The sequence below is a fragment of the Sorex araneus genome, chromosome 5, assembly GCF_027595985.1.
Source record: "Sorex araneus isolate mSorAra2 chromosome 5, mSorAra2.pri, whole genome shotgun sequence".
Lineage (NCBI taxonomy): Eukaryota > Metazoa > Chordata > Mammalia > Eulipotyphla > Soricidae > Sorex > Sorex araneus.
Genome location: NC_073306.1, coordinates 146,873,255 through 146,892,777, shown reverse-complemented (window position 1 = coordinate 146,892,777; position 19,523 = coordinate 146,873,255). Strand labels below are relative to the sequence as shown.

General features: G+C 43.7%; 1 pseudogene; it reads right to left on the bottom strand.

Annotated features, from left to right (window-relative positions):
• LOC129405014 (uncharacterized) overlaps positions 1 to 19,523 on the bottom strand; it is a 39,629-nt pseudogene that overhangs the window by 6,027 nt on the left and 14,079 nt on the right.

Genomic DNA, 19,523 nt, shown 5'->3' with positions numbered 1-19,523 from the left:
TGGAACAAAGGCAGAGCCGTAGACCAATGGAACAGGGTGGAATATCCCTACACACAACCCCAAATGTATGATCATCTAATCTTTGATAAGGGAGCAAGAGATGTGAAGTGGAGCAAGGAAAGCCTCTTTAACAAATGGTGCTGGAACAACTGGACAACCGCATGCAAAAAAATGGGTTTAGACCTTGACCTGACACCATGCACAAAAGTCAGATCAAAATGGATTAAAGACCTCAACATTAGACCACAAACCATAAGGTACATTGAAGACAAGGTCAGCAAAACCCTCCACGATATTGAAGATAAAGGTATCTTCAAAGGTGACACGGAACTAAGCAATCTAGTAAAAACAGAGATCAACAAATGGGACTACATTAAACTAAAAAGCTTCTGCACCGCAAGAGATACAGTGACCAGAATACAAAGACTATCCACAGAATGGGAAAGGATATTTACACAATACCCATCAGATAAGGGGTTGATATCAATGGTATATAAAGCACTGGTTGAACTCTACAAAAAGAAAACATCCAACCCCATCAAAAAATGGGGCGAAGAAATGAACAGAAACTTTACCAAGGAAGAAATACGAATGGCCAAAAGGCACATGAAAAAGTGCTCTGCATCACTAATCATCAGAGAGATGCAGATCAAAACAACCATGAGATACCACCTCACACCACAGAGACTAGCACACATCCAAAAGAACAAAAGCAACCGCTGTTGGAGAGGATGTGGGGAGAAAGGGACCCTTCTTCACTGCTGGTGGGAATGCCGACTGGTTCAGCCCTTCTGGAAAACAATTTGGACGATTCTCAAAAAATTAGATATTGAATTCCCATTTGACCCAGCAATACCACTGCTGGGAATATATCCCAGAGAGGCAAAAAAGTAGAATCTAAACAACACCTGCACATGTATGTTCATCGCAGCACTGTTTACAATAGCCAGAATCTGGAAAAAACCCGAATGCCCCAAAACGGATGACTGGTTGAGGAAGCTTTGGTACATCTATACAATGGAATACTATGCAGCTGTTAGAAAAAAGGAAGTCAAGAATTTTGTAGTTAAGTGGATGGGCATGAAAAGTTTCATGCTGAGTGAAATGAGTCAGAAAGAGAGAGACAGACATAGAAAGACTGCACTCATCTATGGTATATAGAATATCAGAGTGGGAGACTAATACCCAAGAACTGTAGAAATAAGTACCAGGAGGTTGACCCCATGGCTTCGAGGCTGGCCTCACGTTCCGGGGAAAGGGCAACTCAGAGAAGCGATCACCAACTACATTGTAGTCGAAGGCCATGTGGGGGAAGGGAGTTGCGGGCTGAATGAGGGCTAGAGACTGAGCACAGCGGCCACTCAACACCTTTATTGCAAACCACAACAGCTAATTAGAGAGAGAGAACAGAAGGGAATGCCCTGCCACAGTGGCAGGGTGGGGTGGGGGGGAGATGGGATTGGGGAGGGTGGGAGGGACGCTGGGTTTACGGGTGGTGGAGAATGGGCACTGGTGAAGGGATGGGTTCCCGAACTTTGTATGAGGGAAGTATAAGCACAAAAGTGTATAAATCTGTAACTGTACCCTCACAGTGATTCTCTAATTAAAAATAAATTATAAAAAAAAAAATGATTGTCTGTACTTTTAACGCACGTATGCTGGAATCAGAAGCATCCATTGAGGACCTGATGGTGCAAGCCCATAAGATCAAGTACGATATATATATATATATATATATATATGTATGTATTACATATATATGTAATATTACATATATTACATATATTACATATATTACATATATATGTAATACATACATATATACATATATATATATGGGCTGTAGCAATAGCACAGTGGGTAAAGCATTTGCCTTGCATGTGGCCGACCCAGGTTCGATTCCTCCACCCCTCTCGGAGAGCCTGGCAAGCTACCAAGAGTATCTTGCCCGCACAGCAGAGCCTGGCAAGCTACTAAGAGTATCTTACCCGCACAGCAGAGCCTGGCAAGCTACACATGGCATATTTGATATGCCAAAAAGAGTAACAATAAGTCTTACAATGGGGAAATTACTGGTGCCCGCTCAAACAAATCGATGAGCAATGGGATGACAGTGATACAGTGACAGTGATTACAGTGACAGTGATATATATATATATATATATATATATGTATGTATGTAATTCACTATTTCCTAGTCGTCTCCCTCAAGCAAAATGCTGTAATGATTCCCCGGCCTCAGTCTTTCAAAGCCCTCAGCATTGGTCAGGTCCCTCTTACTTCTGGAGTGCTCAACTATTCACTGAATTCTTGCTTTTTTTGGTAGCACAGTTTAGAAATGCTCCCTGTTGAGAGATTTTCTCCTCTTCATTTTCTCTAAGGGAACAGCCAGTCCTGTTCCATATCTGCTTCCTGTATGCCTTAGAAGTCTTTCTTCTGTTTATACAGGTGCTAGTCTACATGCTTAGTGATTCTCTTTCCTTGAAGATTATGAGCTTTACAGTAATTCTTTTTTTAATGGAATCACCATGAGATACACAGTTACAAAGTTGTTCATGATTGGATTTCAGTCATACAGTGTCCTGATACCTATCCCTCCACCAGTATACATTTCCCACCACCAATGTCTCAAGTCCCCACTCACCCTATTACCTGCCTCAATGGCAAGCACTTTTCTTCTCTCTCTCTCTTTCTCTCTCTCTCTCTCTCTCACACACACACACACATACACACTTTGGGCCTCACTATTTGCAATGTAGACACTAAAAAGCTATCAATTATATATATGTATATATATAATATATCCCTTTAGCTAATTTCAGTAACTCCCATTTTATTTACTTTGCACTTACAAAGTTTCAAGGTTTTCCATACCAAGCACTGAGCAAGAGTCTGGGGATCGAAGGTGCTTGGCCGGAAGGGCTCCCCTTATAACATCCTCTGCAGTCTGAGCTCTGATTAACCCTGGGAAATGGTAAGGGACTCTCTCAGGATCAGAAACAACAGCCATGCGATTCAGGGCTGGGAAGCTGATGTTTCCAGACGCTGTTTTTACCTAGAGTGTGCCCAGAAGGAAACTGAGTCAGTGTTGGGTTCCCTCCTTGTTCACAACAATGCTGTAATGATTCCCCGGCCTCAGTCTTTCAAAGCCCTCAGCATTGGCTTTGATAGGGCAGGAGGAGGAAAGCATAGGAAGGTCCCCGATGTTCCCTCACTCACAGTCTCTCATGCTCCTAGTGCTGACGGAAGGTCTTTGCTGGAGACAGTCTGACCCTGCTTTAACTCCCCTGTTCTCCTGACAGCCTGTCCCTCCCTGCATCCACTTCCCACCTGACTTCTGAGAACTGGTACTGGGCCAAGGCAGGGCCTCTCTGACTAGAAGTCACCCACAGATGAAGAGCCTGCCCCAGCAGAGATGGCCACCCAGCGACTCCTCAGACTGCCAGTATTGGTGTGGCCCCTGGTCCTTTCACGGGCCACCTCTCTGTTGTGTGCCAGGAGCAGCTCCACATGTTCCATTTGCTGCTTCCCAAAATGTTTCACAGCCACACTCCGAGACAGCAATGCCTCAGCCTTTATAAATTAGATAAATTGAACCCTGTGCTTTGCCCTCAGCTGATTTTTTAAAATTAAATATATATCCATCACTTATATCACTTGTCATTCCGTTGCTTATCAATTTGCTTGACCTTGTCATGTGCTAGTGTAGCCCAATGGCATCTGCTTGCTCCAGGAACATGAAGAGCATCAAATCGTTCATTCAGGGTCTTGACGAAGAAGTCTGACCATCTCATAGGTGGGCAGCCAGGCGTTCTTTTGATATCCCGTGGAATCCAGTCAGAAATGGCTCTAGTCCAATGGTCATCTCCAAATCACATTTCATGTCCAGCCCATCTTATTTTTGACACCCTGAAGAACAAGGCAGGGTCCCTGATCCTCGATCATCAACAGAAGTTTGAACCCCAGATTCCTTCTCTCACTTGGGTGAGACGTGATACTCAAAGCAAAACTCTTTCAATTCCTCTTTTGGAGACCCGAATATATATCCATAGAATATATATTAAATGCTCAAAAGTAGAGAGAAACATATAATGGATCATTAGCTATCCACCCATCACTCAACTTTTTCAAGGACTCTAATTATTTGTCCATCTGGTGTCATCTCTTTGCCCTCATCTTTTTCCTACAGCTCTTTCAAACGAACTTCAAATTAAATATCTTTTTATCTATAAGTCTGTCCGCATTATCATCATCTATAGTTCTCTCTAAATAGAAATGAACATTAATTCCCTGAAATAATACCATCTGATAGCTGTCCTATATTTTAAAAGGCTCCTTTATACAGAAAGTACAAAAGATAAGGCTCTTGCCTTCCATACAACCCGTGCTGGTTTTATCCCCAGCACTATAGTTCCCTGAGTGCTATCAGGGGTCACTTCTGAATATGGGGCCAGAAATAGGTCCTGAGCAGAGCCAGTTTAGCCTAAAAGTACTAAATAAAAATATCTTTATACTAACTATTTTTTAATTAAGCTCCAAACAAGACCCTTATGGAGCACACTTATCACTAGGGAATGATGTGTGTGTGTCTGTGTGTCTCTGTGTCTCTGTGTGTGTGTATATCCCAAGTCACTTTTAAACACTGAGTTTCTAATTTTTGAGATGATCCTGGCTTTACAAAGTTTGAATACTATGATAGAAAGGAAAAATATATATATATGTCTTTTTGTTGTTGTTGTTGTTTTTATTTTTATTTATTTTTTAATTTTATTAAATCACCATATGGAGGGTTACAAAGCTTTCAGGCTTAAGTCTCAGTTATACAATACTCGAACACCCTAGAGATAAGTTAAATAGAGCCCATTTTCCATGCTCGTTGGCCGTCTGCATGTAGAAGACACGTATGTGACTCATTGTAATAATAGAATCTTTATACATAGATATTAAAGAAAAGTATGCTGTGACTAGCTCTCCTTCAGGCCACTCTCTTGGGGTGGGGGTGGGCCATAAACTCACCAGACCAGGAAGACAGATGTCACCACCCCATGGACTTGCCAGTTTCCAGGAGAACTTACTGAGGAATCTTTACTCAGAGTTCTTACTCAAATTAATTTTTGAGGCAGGCAAATAGGAGTCAGTGGGCTATTTTATTTACCCCCCAAATTGGCTGTGTCTTTTGAAAGAGATAACATATCGTCAGGGTTCCTAAGGCCCAGCTGAGTGTTGAGGGAAGTGGGGTGTCAGTTAAAAATGGGAATATGGGGGGGTACTAAGGAGATATTTCAGCACAGATGATGTTCCTCGATCTGCAGGTGGGCCTGAATTTCACCTCTAGAGATGCTTAGATTGATGGAGGAGGTTTATCTCTTCGGTTTACCATGACAAGACAGAAAACATTCTCAGAAGGCGGCATCTGGTGGCTGGGAGTCAGGATTTGCACCTGAGCTGGCAGAGGGCACGGCCTTCTCTCTCCAGTGCTCTCTGATTGTGCCAGTCTTGGTCTCCTGGGGAGGGTCAGAGGGTCTTGGGCACATTCTAAAGGGGTCCTCCAATGAACCAGGGAGCAGGGCCTTCATACCAGAGAATGGCTATGCAGAATAAAATAGATGGGAAAGAGGAATTTGAAGAGATATCTTCAGCAGTCACGAGGTGAAGGAGCCTGCCCTTTTCTGCTATGGCCACCCTGCCATAGCAGCCCCAACTCCATCCTGCCCCTGGCTGCAGCCCCATGAGGACACCAGGCCAACTGACCACAGGAAGCGAAATGGCCAGGCAAATGCCCACAACATCAAAAGTCTAGTAATGACTTTGCCTCTATGTCTCTTATTATGCTTAGCAGGTTCCTATTGTCCCTCTGGTTATCGCGTAGAGGTTCAAAAAGGTTCAAAACAGACAATTCCCGGGCCCGGAGCGATAGCACAGCGGGTAGGGCATTTGCCTTGCATGCGGCCGACCCGGGTTCGATCCCCGGCATCCCATATGGTCCCCCAAGCACCGCCAGGAGTAATTCCTGAGTGCAAAGCCAGGAGTAACCCCTGAGCATTGCTGGGTGTGACCCAAAAAGCAAAAAAAAAAAAAAAAAAAACCAGACAATTCCTTGTGCAATCAGGATGGCAGGAACTGCCGTAGGAACATCAAATCGAAATGATTTGTTTCTTCAGTGATTGCTTTTATGTAAATATCTTCTCTCCACAGAATTATCTGCCAATGACCCCCTGCATCTTTGCAGCCGTCTCTCTAGAGGTTTGGGTGAATCAGACCAACAGAAGCTTCTCTGCAGACTTTTTTTTCCCAAGCAGGCTTCCTTGAAATTCCTCAGCACTAAACTCCAAGTGTCTATGGCTGGTGGGAAGAAAAATAAAAGCTGCTTCCTTTCCTTTACAGAATGTTTTACTGTTTAATTTTTAGTTTGAGACATTGTGATTTCCAATACTGCCAATGGTAGGGTTTCACGCATGGCTCCAGTATCTCAGTCTCCCTCCCAGAGAATCCACTTCCGCCCACTGTTGTCCTCAAGCTCCCTCAATCCTCGCTATTTCCTCCTCCCTCTGTGGAAAACTCAGTTCTGTAGATAAGTGCTTAAATTCTTGCCTTTGGCCGTTTGTCCTTCCCTGACAATGCTTCTCTCTGCCTCCCACACGGGGGACACCATTGTCTGTCATGTGACTAAGCTCTGATAACACTAAGATCCATTATAAAGACTGTTTAACTCCTCAGAAGCTCTCTCAGTGCTCACCTTTGGTGGGGGAAAACAAAGGTTTTTTTCTTATACAATTTTTAACTAATTGGTTCATTAGTTTTTGCTTGTTTGACTTTTTTTCCTCTCCCCCACTTGCATTAAGTAAAGAGCAAAGAGCGTGTGTGTTTCATTCTCCATAGGAGGGCCTGGAACTCTGAATAGACACTGATTGCATGGGTACAAGGCTACTTGGTGAGAATGAGAAAGAAAATGTGGGCTTGGAGAGAGAGTGCAAAGGGGAGGAGCACATGCTTTGCATGTGGGAACCTCAGTTTAATCCTCGGCACCACATGGTCCCTTGAGCACTGGAGCGTGTAGCCATACCTAAGTAAATAAACGGAACAAACAAATGTGTATAAATAGACACAGATAGAGAACTATCTGTGCCTGGATTTTTAGTTAAGACTTCCTTTAGAAAAAGATTCCTCCTTTCAAATCTGTAACTGTATAAAGCATGTAACTGCATTGTAACTGCATAAAACATGTCCCCAAGAGACCTTTCGTCCTCATCTCTGCTGCTGCCTCACTTTATTTTATGTTCTCCAGCTTCCTGGCTCCCTTCCGTGTTCCTGACAGCCTTCTGTGAAATCTATCTCTGGGTTTGGGTCCCGCTGGCTCCCGCCCACCAGCACCTCCTTGCTACCTCTGGTGCTCAGTGATTCTCTCTCCTGACCCCAGATTGGACGCCTGTGACCTCAGCAGCCCAGAGAAGGCTCCAGTGTGCAGACACAGTGAGAACTGCTGATGAGTCCATATGTCTGCAACTCCGGGAGCCTATGGCTGAGGGCAGGACCCAGGGCAGGCTTGAGGGGGCGATTTTCCAAGTGACCCTTTCTAGATCTCAGTTACCTCCAACTCCTTCCTCAACTCGACCTCCCTGGGGCAGACAGCTCTCCTCTTGGAAATCCGGGTCCCCTGAATGTCTCTGAACTTGAGTGGGAACACACTATCTTTCATGAGTTATTTTCATGTCAGCTTTTTGTTTGCCTACTCGGGCCCCTTGAAGGCAAGGCATTTGCAGAAGCACGAAGCAGATCCAAGAGCCTTCATTCTTTCACTGCAGTGGGACCGACAGCAGAATCCGTTTAATTTCAAATGTACAACGGATGGTGTGACTTATGCTCACTTTGGGGGGTCAATCATCTTAGCAAGTCTAGTACCCTCTTCTGATATTTTCATTATGATTTACTCTGAGTCCAGTGCTCAGTCTTGCTGATGGATGAGGAAAATATGTGATCAGAGCAGGCCCCTAAAATTCTTCCTCTTTAAGAACTGCACAGCCTTTTTAAAGTAGCATCTGTCCTGTCCTGGTCTCATCCTCATGAATTATTCCAATTTTATCAATTCCTCAAGCCCATTTCCCCCAGTAACATACCTCACCCTGTGGGTTTCAACCTATTAATTTTGAGAGGACACATGCATTGCTCCTATGAACTGAGTACATTATATATATATATATATATATATATATGTGTGTGTGTATGTATATACATTTTACGTATATATGTATGCATATTTATATACATATAAATAGATATGCAATCATGGTGCTACCTAATCCCATTCATGGAAAAAAAACTTTTCTTATTTTAAAAGCAGCCTATGATCATTCTCAAAGGCATAGAGAAAATTAAAATTAATATATACATATATAAAATCTAAAAAATCTAAAATCTCAGGGCTGGGACAAATGGAAACACTACTGGAACCTGCTTGAGTAAATCAATGATTAACAGGATGACAGTGCTACAGTGCTATATACATATATATTATTACATTGTTAGGTTTTCCACTTAAAAGAATGAATTTTATCTTGACATATATAACTTTAATATAAAAATTATGTGCCTCATATTCCTGTGTTGGTATTAAAGAAGAATTTTTTTACATTTAAATTCTTTGTAAATCCCTATGCAGAGTATAGTTAACATAATAAGACTTACTTAGCAGATAAGATTTTGATTATATCCTACTTTTCCCCAAAATCATCTAGGTTTACACATCTTTAAGATGTTCTTAAATTAGAATTGTTCTTAAATTAGAGTTTTTCTTAAATTAGAATTATTTCTTCATAAATATTTATGAGCACAGGGAATCAGAACCAAAGCCCTCCCATCAGCCATTCTGGAGAAAAATTCTCAGTCAATGGATTGAGTGGGGCTCTTCTCTCTCATCAGAGCACGGGGCCAAAATAAACATCTTCTCTGAGACTCATTTACCTCACCTGTAAATGGGCAGAAGCTGTCAGATTAATCCACTATGAAATGATACATCAGATGGATATAAAGGGGGTGATGGAGAAAGAGTCAGTGGGCATGACCCTTACCTTGCATGCAGTCAACCTGACTCTATTTCCAACACCTCATGCCATTCCCTCAAGCTTCTCCAGGAGTGGACCCTGACTGAAAAACCAGGAGCAAGCTCTGAGCAGTCAGTTATGCTGTGCCCACTCACCCCCCACAACCCCTCCACAACAGAAAAAAAAGCCTAAGAATGAACCTAAGACAAGCAAAGGCAATAATGTCCATATTCACTGAAACCGTCATGGTGACATGGAGACCCTCTCTCCACAAGATTTTATGAGATTTTTCTCCTTTGCAACGAAAAGTTCTTCTTGAAAAGACACTGCTTATGTTCAGAGCCCTTGGCAGGAATAACTGTGTGAGTCTTCTAACAACCCAGCATCAGAGCTGAAATAGAAGTCACCTCCTTATCCCCTCAGAAGGAGAGAGGTCCAAAGAGAAGGTCTATATTGTCTCGGGGGGAAGATGTCAGTCTCTGCCTCTTCCCATCCCACAGATGAACACCAATAAGGTCCTCCTGGGCCTTTCCACATGCCAAAATTCTCACTGACCTAGGGAAGAGAACCAGAAGTTCTGGAAGACTCGGGGTGCTGGGTGCCAGAATGGGTTGAAGAATGATGCCAACACCTCTGCACAAACTACCAAGGAAATGGAAACACCTCAGGTGTGCAAAAGCCCAGTGTTTTGCATAGAATTTTAGAGTCAGAATTTTCAGATGACAATTTTTTCCTAAATATCATGCTGATTTCTTGAGACAAACTTCCCCAAACTACCAGATCCAGCATAAAAACTAGTTATAATGACTTCAAGAAAAGAGTCTGTGACATTTATTTCGCACATGCATGCATACATTCACACCATTTGAGTTTTGCAGACCTGTGCTGAGTTTTTGAGAGTGAGTAACATGCCAGAGAAGAGGAACCCTCGCTGGCTAAAGGCTAGAAAGTCAAATGCCAAAGAGTGAAAACAGAAGAGCCCAAAACCAAGAGCACGGAGTTTGCACAATGACTTGGTGTGTGTGTGTGTGTGTGTGTGTGTGTGTGTGTGTGTACACTGCTTTGTTGAAAATTCAACCATACCCACAGCTTCCCAGCAATCTTTCACAGCCTCCTGGACCATCCTGTGACTATTTTTGCTGCTTTCAGAGATCACTGCAAACTCCTACCCACTCAGGCCCGGGCTGAGCAGTGAGGCTGTCTGTCTGCGGTCTGAGTATTCTTCAAGCTGAGTCCACATTGCTCAGAGTTTCTGCCTCCCCTTTAACACAGACAAAATCAGAGTCAGCAGCCAGCTGAGAATGGAGGATCCTCATCCACACTTCTAGCCTCACCAACAACAATCTTAGAACAAAGTTATGGGAACTCAATGGCCGTGGTTAACCACAGAAAGCAAATGCCTTGGAGTTTTTGAGTTCTTGGCTGTGGTTTTTCTCGTCTGAATCACAGAGTTCTCATTCTCTTTCAATAACACCCCATATCCAAGATCTGGGAAATAGCTAGTGCTCAAGGAGTGACCAATGCACTAGTTGGCCCCTTGTTCCCTGATGCAACTCTATGTGCATATTGGTATTGTGCCTCTGAAGTTCTGAATTCTCTTTACTAAGATAAAACATGGAACAAGATGCCTGTAATTGGAGTCTACACTGAGTTTGTATTTCTATGACCCAAAACGCGAGCAGTCATTCTAAACACTAAACCAGAACATATTGCTCATGGTAAGAAAATATAGTGCAGTGGTGCCTCAAGGGCTCAGGGAGAGGGCAGTTGGGATAGAGAAGGAACCGTTATGACAATGTTGGTTGGAAGGGATCGCTCTGGATGGGAGATGCATGCTGAGAGTGGGTAAAGAATTAAACTGATGGCCTCTCAGTATCTGTATTACAAACCATAATGATGGCCTCTAAGTATCTTTATTACAAACCATAATGCCAAAAAGGAGAGAGAGAGAGAGAGAGAGAGAGAGAGAGAGAGAAAAGCAAAGTGCCTGCCCACAGAGGCTAGCTGGGGTGGTGGAGGGTGGGAGGAGGGACACAAGGGATATTGATGATGGCAAATATACACTGGTGAAAGGATTGGTGTTGGAACACTGTATGACTAAAACCCAATAGTGAAAACTTTGTATCTCACAATGATTCAATAATAATCACTGTATCACTGTCATTGTCATCTTCTTGTTCATCGATTTATTTGAGTGGGCACCAGTAATGTCTCCACTCATCCCAACCCTGAGATTTTAGCAGCCTCTCCTTACTCATTTTACCCAACGGTTGGAGTTTCTTTTAAGGGTCAGGGGGTGAGACCTGTATTGTTACTGTATCTGACATATCAAATATGCCACGGGGAGCTTGCCAGGCTCTTCCGTGCAGAGACATATATATATATATATGTATATATATATATATATATATATATATACATATACACACACACACATCCCTTTATGATGATTTGTCACATGGGTGCTCATGCGTGCGGCTCGGCCTGAGCATGTGGAAGCAAAAACTAAATTCTTCAAAATTTGAACCAGTGGTCAAGAAGAATTGTATAGTGGGTGCAGGAGAAAGTCTCTTTTTCAGACATGTTGAGGTATTGTTCAGCTATGATTTCTTGTTTGTTATAGTAAAATATGACATTTAGTTTAGAAGTTTACTTTTTACTTAGTGGAGTTATATGATAACTGTATACATAATTTCTTGTAACCCCTTCACAAGGACGCCTGCCAGTCACGGAGTAAAACAGGAACAATGGCTTAGGGTCCACAAGAGTGACTTGGTTAATGAACAGTACTTGATTTCTTTGTGTAATCACTTTTTCTCTCTTCTACATCAGTGCTTGCTTCACTATGCTTCATAAATTTACTGGGTGCCAGGACATGGGCCCAGTGAATTAAACTAATTTTGTGGGTGCTGAGTGGGATGTGGCAGAACAACCTGCCAGCTGGTGTGGATATACTCCTCCAAATTTTATTTGATGTCTCCATGTCTCCTTTGATCATGACCCCAAATGCTTTTATCATGACCCCAAAAACATTAATAATAATAATAATAATAATAATAATAATAATAATAAATAAAATACAGTAAATTTTCATGAACTCTTGAATTTTTGGAATCTTCCTTCATAAGAGGGAACTTCTCCTCAACTTTTGGCTTAAATACAGGTAGCTTTTATGCAATTATTAATGTAGATTATTTTCTGATACAGCAAAAGAATAAAGTTGTTTGCACTTTTCTCAATATGACCTTATATTTTATCTCTACTTATTTATTCTCACCTTTCTAGAATATGTATATATAGATAGAGAGCTTTAGGCAACGAGAGGAATATGGAAAAAAATATAAAAACCATATTCAGATTTACTTGGGAGCTTCAAATGTTGTGAGAGAAGAGGGAGAAGCCACCATGCATGATTAACAGCACATCTAATGACACTGACTTCTAGGTGCGGGATGGCCGTGTCAGATGTGGGATGAGAAAAGGAGAAGCAATTATCAGAGGGTCCCAGAGCCCTGGTGACAGGAAAGGCCTATTCCGTATGTCCAGCCTAAACTGCTGTCCCCTGAAAAACAGTCACTTGAGCCATCAGATACAGAAACGGGAGCTAAAGCCTTGGAGGAGGCACGGCTGCGGGGCTCTCAGGGACACAGAAGCCAGGAGTGTTTTAGGAGCGCAAGTGCTATGTATTGGCAGAGGGGTGAGGCCTGTCAAAGCAAAGAGGGGAGCCAGAGGGCTAGGAGAGGGATCAAGACATTTGTCTCGAAGGTAGGTTCAAACCCTGCATGACACAGTCCCCCGGGGGATGGCCAGAGCCAGACCTGGATTCCCCTGAGCAACACAAGGTGACTTATCCCTGGCACTGCAGGCCTGAGCAGCATGGCACCCTCAGTCCCACTCGTGTAGTTCTTTTTTTCATTGAGGGATGGGGAGACAGGGATGGGAGGGTGGTTGGGCCACACCATGCTGTGCTCAGGGATCACTCCTGACAGGCTTGGGCGACATTATAGGCTACTGGGGATCGAACCCAGGTTGGCTGCGTGCAAGGCAAACACCCTACCTGCTGCACTATCTCTCTTGCCCCGTCCTGCTGCTCTTGGCCTGGAGAAAGGTCCCTGGACAGACGCTGGGTTGTCCCAGATACTGGAATCAGAAATGGAAGTCACACCTGGAAAGGCATACCAATGCTGGTTATATGTGCCATGACTGTCAGGGCAGACATTTGCCCTTTCAGGATAAAAGGACATAGTAGTGACTCATCCTTGAGAAGTCAGTGAGACTGTGGCAGGTGGGGACTCAGCATATCCTTTAGCATATGCTTTGCGTGTTCTTAGGTAGTCAGGGTGACGGCAGCCTTGGCGTTAGACAGAAGCTAAAGCAGAATAAAATTTTTATTTTATTTGCTCCCAGGCTATCTGTGCCTTCTACTATGCTATCACTGTATCACTGTCATCCCATCGTTTTACTCAAGCGGGCTCCAGTAACGTCTCTGTTACACTCAGCCCTGAGATTTTAGCAGCCTCTCCTTATTCGTCTTTCCCAGCGATTGGAGGCTCTTTCAGGGTCAGGGGAATGAGACCTATTGCTACTGTTTTTGTTATATCGAATATGCCATGGGTAGCTTGCCAGGCTCTGCCACGCGGGCAGGATACTCTCGGTAGCTTGCCGGGCTCTCCGAGAGATATGTATATATCTGTTACTGTATTTTGGATATAAATACACCACAGGGAGCTTGTCGGGCTCTCCTGAGCGGGCAATAGACTCTCGTTAACTTGTCAGAGGGAGAACTAGGCTATTAGATGTCATGTCGCGTGGCTGCATCATACCACATCTGTGAGCTTGGTTTTATAGTCTCTGGATGTTGGTCATTGATGGGATTACATGGCGTCAGGGACAGTCTCTGGGTGTGACTGCCTAGCTACTGGAAAATGGGGGATCTGGGTGGAAGAGGCCCAGTCCCTATCTGAGCAGCCTGGGAGATCTTGGCCCCGGGTCCCACACACCTGCCTGGGTTCCTCTGCTGGCTACTATGCTGTAATTACTCTAAATATTTTTTTAAATCAATGTGGAGTTTTTGCCTTGATTTATAGTTTGAACGTTTTAGACAGAGGAGCAATGTAGCATTTTGTTTTAGCATGGCCGTTCCTAGTCCCGTGAAGCATAGGGCAAGAGAGAAATATTGCATATAAGACTGTGCAATGCTCCCATGTACCCGCCCCTGATGTCGGTGGACCCCATGGGTGGCTTATGTGAGTAGGGAGGGAGTCGAGAAAGATGGTCACCTCCTCCCACTCAGCCTCTGCCACCTGGGATCCTGGGTACTGGGTTCTTGTCTCACCTCGCAGAAAAGAATTTCAGAAGTAGACAAGCAATGAAGTAAATAGATTTTATTTGGAGGGCTTTTTGGTGTGGAGAGGAAGAGAGTGAGTGGAGGCGGGGAGAGAGAGACAGTGAGAGAGTAACATGTTCAAGAGCGAACATGAGCTTCTACAAGGGTGGAGAGAGCCCCTACACACATCCCAGCATTAGGCATGAAAGAAACGAAAGAACACATCTTAAGAGGGGAGATGCGGGCGACACATGTGTTCAGCCATGTGGGCACAAGCAGCACATGGGCTCAGGCAGCATATGTGTGCCCTTCCTTTGCTCAAGGTGGCCAACCTACCCCCATGTGGGGCTCCTACCTAAGTCAAAGTCCGTTGCTAAGGAGGTTACCAGGGGGGCTGGGAGGGTGATGGTCTTCTTTGAAATTCCTTTCCTGAACTTTTGTTTTTGCAGGAACTTCTCTGGGTCTGTTGCTGGTGCCAGGTGAGGATCTTATCAGGCCTTAGTTCATGGTTTTTTCCTGTTTTTCCTGTTTTCTGCAAAGTTGGCTTTTGCCATTGCCTCAGGAGGAGGCCTTCCCTATCTACCTGCCTGCATTACCCCCACTTCAGCCAGAGAAGGAACTGTTTCTCAAAGGGACAGGCCCTTGAACCCGGCAGTTCCCCCAACACTAACTGGCTGAACCATTATGCAATTAGTCTGAGCACCATCCATGGCACTTTTTGGTCAATTGTAGTAACTTATTGTAGTCAGCAGATAGCCTACCAGAATTTCCCCTTGTAGTAATCAGACAGTCTACCACTGAGACGTCCTTTTGGGAGAGATCTGGCTGCCAAGGACAAAACCGACTGTCACCTCAATGCTGTGCTTTGGACCTCCTGTATCTGGAATCTTCTAGACTTGGAACCTTCTGCGTTTAAGACCCCCGATATCTGGGATAATTCTGCATCTGGCTTTTTCTGTATCTAGTACCACCGTGTGCATTTGAGATCTGCTGTACCTGTGACCTTGTGTAATTGGAATCTGCTGTACCTGGGGTCTGCTGCCCCTGGGGTCTTCACAGCCTTCAGGGCGCTGTGAGTGATCCTGGAGTGAAGGAGTGTCTGAGGCATGGCTGGGAGGGGACACTCTGCAGGGTTTTTCTCGGTTGCAGCTGCCTTTCCCTCTGAGGCTCTTCCCACCCTACACCCCTCCCTCCTGCTTCCCCTCTCAGAAACCAACCTTCTTCCAGGGCTGGCAGAGGTTTCCCACATACTCAGATGACCCCCCTTACCCTTTACAGTAGCACCCTCCAAAGGGTTCTCTGCACATCCTGACTTCTGCTCCAAGACACTGAAGGGATCAGCCTAATGTTGGCCAAGAAACATTGAGGTTCTAATAATGGCTGTTTCAAACATGAGCAGGTACAGCAGTGAATCTCCTGGTTCTGCTCAGGCAAAGGCCTGTCTGCTGTTGCCTCTCACAAGTGCTGCCCACGTACAACTTCCTGCTCTCAGCTCCTCAAAGAACCGCCTCGCACCAGGCCACGCATATCCCAGAGTGACCCGCATTCAAGACTCATCATTGTGCAGGCACAAAGTCGGGTCTTGACCGGAATATAATCCAATATAACCTAACTGCAGTGCTCCCACATGATTGCAGGAGCATATGATAGTCACTCTCCCTGCAGTGTGTCCTCCTTGACCCATCTCCGTATGGACAGTCACCTCAAGGTCATGCCTTAATAAATATCCTGCTCTCTAAAGTCTGTTCCAGAGTTCCTGGGAAACCCATCTGTATCCAAGGGTTTCTATTAATGGCCAATTAATCTTTGGCAGATAGGTTAACTTGGATAGGCTAAGAGTTCCTCTTCACTCCCAGACACATCTTTTTTTTTCATTGAATCACCGTGAGATACACAGTTACAAAGTTGTTCATGATTGTGTTTTAGTCATAGAAGTTCCAGCACTCACGTCAGAAGCTTGCCATGAGCTGGGTGGGGGAGAGCATTTAGGCCGGAGCACATCTTAACCATATGTTCCTTTCACAGAAGGAAGTCTGTGGAAAGAAGGATGAGTATAGCAAGGATAAAGAAAAAATAAAGAGGACTTCAGAACCCAGAAAACAGAAAGAGGAGTCACATTTGACTTAACCAAGAGGTCAAAGCCTATTTTCTCCCCAGCCTTCTGGAGGAAGTGAACCCAAATAACCCCACTGATGAATAGACACATAAAGGAGCTGTGAGCAGGTCCAGATGCAAAAGTTAAGAATGTCAGGAACTAGATTTAAAATTCAGACCAGTGTGGGCCCTGAATGAGAGCTGCAACAGGGTTTTCTATGCTAGCAATTATTTATATCAAAGTCTTGACTGGCGCCCATACAGCTTTTATGACCCCTGTGTGCTCGAGCTTTAACCTATTCCAGCACACATGGCAGTTGTTCAATTGCCCATTGACTCTGTTTAATGTTTTGGAGACTATGGTGGAAAATCCCTTCATAAACAAACTGAAATCTTGTAGACCCAGGTGCATCATCAGAGGAACCAGAGCCATAACATCAAGCCATGGGAGTTGAGCTCGGCATAACTCCATCCTTACTCTGCAGGCTTTCTCCCCACCCATGTTCTATGAGCAAGTGTTCTTATAACTAAAACTCCTTTCATCAGGCTCCATCTCAGCCGAGCTGCCTGGAAGCCCTAGACCCACAGCCTTCTAGTATAGTAGCTTTTTAAGTGACACGTGGAACATTGTGGCTCACCCCAACAGGACACATTGAATCAGTGTTATTTCAGAGAGATAACACAGTGGGTAGGGGGTTTGCCTCATACACAGCCAACCCAGATTCTATCCCCAGCACCACATACAGTCCTCCCAGCCCACCAAGAGTCACTTTTGAGTGCAGGGGTGAGCCCTGAGCACAGCAGGGCATAGACAACGCCCCCTGGACCCTCCAAAAGCAAATGCCAAAAGTCAGAATCAGAGTTGCCACTCTTACAGCTCCCATTTCAGCTCCAAACTACTTGGAAAACTGCTTTTGGTGCTTGAGAAGGAAGTCAACTATGTGCTACAGCCACAGAACCAAATCAAGGGGGAGAATATATGGGCCTGATGTGAGCAAGAATGTGTCCCAAGAGACTTTGGGGAAAGGGAGGCATGTGAGAGGACAGGAGGTGGATTACTGCAGAGGGAGCAATTCAATAACCCACGTACTAGTGCTGCTTACCAGAGGACGCATGATATGGAAGAAAAGATGGGAGGTATAAGGCAATGACCTCTATATTAGTGGTCACACAGAAAGGGATGCCCAAAGTGTGGAATTTGAGGAGGGGCAGAGGGATAGGCTGGTTACATACAGGGTGTACACCTGGTCTTTCATTCTGTAGCTACATCTCAGCCCCTTTTTTCACACACAGTAAGATGATAGGGTGGTGAGAAATTAGAATTCTGGAGGAAAGCTGCCTAAGCTTCTCACTGCCATACTAACTATATAACCTTATTTAATATCCCAAGTCTTCAATTGTGAAATGAAATGGAATAACCACATGGTATTGTTGTAAAGACTAAATAGTAAAGCACTTGGGATCATGATGATGCCAATTATCCATCTATCACCTATCTAATTATCTATTGTTTATCCATCTATCACCTCTCTATCTATGTGATTGATCCATCATCTATCATCATCTATTGCTTATAATCTATCATTCTATTCTCTCTTTATCTGTCTCCAATCATCTGACTACCCATCCTTATCTATATCTACTTTATCTATCATGATTTAATATCCATCCATCATCTATCTATCTATTTTATCTGTCTACCCAGCCAATGGACTGGAGCGATAGCATTTGCCTTGAATGTGGCCAACCCAGGTTTGATTCCTCCACCTCTCTCAGAGAGCCCAGCGAGCCACAGAGAGTACCTCACTCACACTGGCAAGCTACCCATGGCATATTCAACATGCCAAAAATTGTAACAACGATTCTCAAAATGGAGGCAGTACTGGTGCCTGATCGAGCAAATAGATGAACAAGGGGATGACAGTACTACAGTGCTACCCAGCCATCATCTGTTTGTCTATCAACATATGCATCCTATATATCTGACCAAATATATTTTAAAAATAAAGATGTCTATATTTTATCCACTCCCTTAATCACACAAAAGCTGTGATATTACCAGGATCACCTCATCATCTAAATATCACTAAGTTATTCTAACCAATGTGCTTAAGTTACCTTAGGATGAACCAAGTAGCTTTATAGCTGATGACAGTCTAGAGGAAGCTACTAAATGCTTCTTCCTTAACATATCTGTCAATAAAATTAGATGTCTGGAATAAATTGTCTTGAAAACCATTTCAAGACATGTAATTCCAATGCCCATTCCTTCTCTGTTCACTGTATCAATCATCAATGAAATAGCCATCAGTGAAATGTCAATCAAGGAGAGTTGAACAAACAAAAATTACTTATTACACGATTAGTATAATCGTGTAGGATGATCGTGTAGCAGGTTTCTATCTCTCACACTCCATTTCTGTGAGATGATCTCAGTTCGGGTGTTGCCCAGATACCAGTTGTTCATATTTTTGCACTACTCTCTGCAGCCTTAATAGTGATTACGGGTTCAGTCATCCTGGGGCATTGCAAAAGACTGGGCTCTGTAAAAACCACTCTGGTTGGAGTAGCTGGGATTTTTCTCTCAAATCCAGAATGATCTGATGGATTGTAGAAATATTTGGAACCAAAAAATGAGAGACAGACAAAAACTTACCAGCATAGACATTCCTGAGGCAGGGTGACTCTCTCATTGGTTCATCATTTGTCCCCTCCCCCAAAATTTATTTTGTGATTGTAGGGTATCTGGGAAAAGAGGAGTGAATGGGGTGTGTAGAAATGTGAGATTGGATCATCGCCCATGCCTGGTTCAAGTCCATAAATTGTAGTCTCTTGCTTTATCTTCTTTGTTTAGTCTCTTGGCTTTGTTGTGATTAAAAGTCTTTAAGCAAAGTATTTGTGGGATAAAGTAATGAAAACCCTGGCAATAAAGAAAATTTTCACTGGTATAACCCTTGTGTAATTTCAAACAGCAACTATTTATATATTACCTATAGTCACCAAGGTTGAAAATCTCCAAGATGAGAAACATTTCCCATTCATAAGTATCAGAGCAAAGACTCAAA